This window comes from Aricia agestis, chromosome 14 (assembly GCF_905147365.1).
Source record: "Aricia agestis chromosome 14, ilAriAges1.1, whole genome shotgun sequence".
Lineage (NCBI taxonomy): Eukaryota > Metazoa > Arthropoda > Insecta > Lepidoptera > Lycaenidae > Aricia > Aricia agestis.
Genome location: NC_056419.1, coordinates 15,150,295 through 15,153,160, shown reverse-complemented (window position 1 = coordinate 15,153,160; position 2,866 = coordinate 15,150,295).

Here is a 2,866-nt window from a genome sequence, read left to right as displayed (position 1 = left end):
AGTGACTAAATCAGTTGTCATTTTGGTCAGACGTCTTCTTAATGGCTCCAGTTCTATCAAAGCAACAAAAAATTGGTCTTCTCATAGGCTTAGCTGTTGGCTCAATGAAAATAAAAATAAATAAAAGGCGAAAAAGATGGATAGGAGCTGGTACACATACGCGCGCTTTGCTAACGCCCGTTAGGAAAGCGCGCGCCTAACGCGCGCTTCAAAACGCCCAATGTGTACCAGCGCTAACTCTAAATCATGACGTTCGACCAGAGTACTTGATGAATGATGTATTTAAACCTTCACGCGCCACACCTTTAATAGGTACACTACCACAACAACACTGCACACACATAAAACACCATATTATTTGCTAAAGTACCATTATATACAGGTGAAGCTAAAAAAGCTTGTAATAAAATATGTATGACTAATGCCGCGGCCGTACATGCGTCTATCGTACGAAGCTTTGTACTATAATTACGATACACGCAGATTGTCCTGGATACGGTATCGTTTTAATCACGAAGCTCTACACAGGTGCGGCCCGGGCATTAGAATAATTAGTAAATTATAGCAAGGCTCTCCCCCTGTACAGTACGGAAGACCTAGGACAATTATTTTTTATTACTAACAAGCAAATTTTTTGTGAGTAGCTTTATTTTGATAAAACGAACAACTTTTTTTTGTGAAAAATCTTGAAAGAGGTAGCTAACAGATAGAAAGAATTTCAAAAAATAAGGCTACTTTTTTGTCCTAGAATATTCAAAACTTTGGTTACCCTAAAGAAAAGGGATAGCACATAACAATGACGTCATCCAAGGACATATTTTTTATCTTCAATCTATTGTTCACTATAATACCTCCATTAGGGTGTAAACTTCTTGGTAAGACCTATAAGTATAAGATATATAAGATATGAGGTTACTTAAAGAAAATGTCAAGGAATGTGATGTCAATTTTATTTTTAAAGAAATCGACTTCAGGGATATTATTAAGACTTTCAAATCACTAAATGTTAAAAGTACAACTGATCTCTGGGGTATGTCCACAAGAGTTATTAAATCTATAATTGACATCATTGCCGCGCACTTAGCTCTAGTCTTTAATAATTGTATTAAAAATGGTGTGTTCCCTGACCTAATGAAGCATAGCAAGGTGATGCCTCTCTTCAAAGCTGGGACTAAGTCTGACCCAGCTAACTACAGACCAATATCTATTTTGCCAACTTTTAGTAAAGTATTTGAAAAAATAATTCTAAATCAATTACTAGTTCACTTTAACTGTAATAATTTGTTACTTAACAATCAAATTGGCTTTACTAAAGGTAGGTCCACTACAGATGCAGGCATCAGTCTTCTATGTAGTATATTTGAAGCTTGGGAGGGGTCGCAGGATGCACTTGGTATCTTCTGCGACCTATCCAAAGCATTTGATTGCGTTGAACATGCTACATTAATCAGAAAATTGTATCATTATGGTATAAGGGACACAGCCCTAAAACTGTTAAGTTCTTACCTTGCAAATAGAACGCAAAGAGTTGAAGTTAATTCTAAAAGATCTAATGGTAGTAAAATAAAGCTAGGTGTCCCACAAGGATCTATTTTAGGTCCCTTTCTTTTTCTCATTTACATAAATGACCTACCTTATCTAGTTAAAGATAAGCATGAGATAGTACTTTTTGCTGATGACACTTCACTAGACATTTTTGATATCAATTAATATATAATATAACAGGACGCTCACTTATAACATCTTAGTTTATCGATATCCTCGACAAATATCAACCGAGTGTCCCATCGCTATAGACCGCCATGTTTAGTTCTTGGCAATATGGCGCCGGCCACACTTTTTTGTAGTTATGTCATTTCCATCTGTTTCCTTATTCATTGGTCAAAATAGAGATGCTTCTTCAATCATGGCTCGAGCAAAAGTGTCGGAACAAGTCCAGTGTTACCAACTCTCAAAAATATTTATCCCTAAAGTGGTGTCAAAAACAATTGATGTTATATAAGTAATGTGAGATCTTAAACTAGATAAGATTTATAGTTTGTGCGTTTTAAGATGATATGGGTGACAGTTTTCATATTCCTTGCTACGGGTTTTTTTTACAAGAAAACAAAAAAAATCTAAATGTAATAAATTATATTCCATCTACAAAAACAAATGTTTCCTATAATTGTAAAGGAATAAAAACGAAAAGTCGCTAAATGTTAACTTATTAAAATAAAATTATAAATATTAACTGTGAAAAATTATTGTTACGAAAACATTTGAAAAATTTCAGATGCATAAAACGGAACTTATGTCAATAGAGATTGACTCTGTTGAATCGAAATCAAATCGATAAAAAAGGGCGGCCATCTTAAATCGCCGGCACCACTGAAATGTCTACGAAATCGATAATTTCGATTGCAATTCCAATTTTTAAATTATCGATTAATTTTTGTTAGGTAACTTCCCTACTATTGTCAATAATAATGTGTCACGCATATCATCATAAAACGCACAAACTATAACTTGGCTAATTTTCATCAAAAATTAAATGTTCAATAACTTTATGAAATGACTGATGTAATGAAAACTGGCAAAGTTATATCTAATCTACTTAAAGATCTCACATTATTTAAATAACATCAATTGTTATAGATATTCAATAAAGCAAAGAAATAGACTATTATCTGTTCTTAATGTTATTTAGTTCCTATACATACATATTTCAATTTCCCATAAGAACTCTTTTAGATCTCACACACTAATTTAGATCTCCATCCTTTTGTACGGCGAAATCCATAGACAAGAATAATGTTTGTATGGAATTTTGCTCTCCATTTTTACATTAATGTTTTTGGTGGGATATGTCTATTCCCGGGACTTA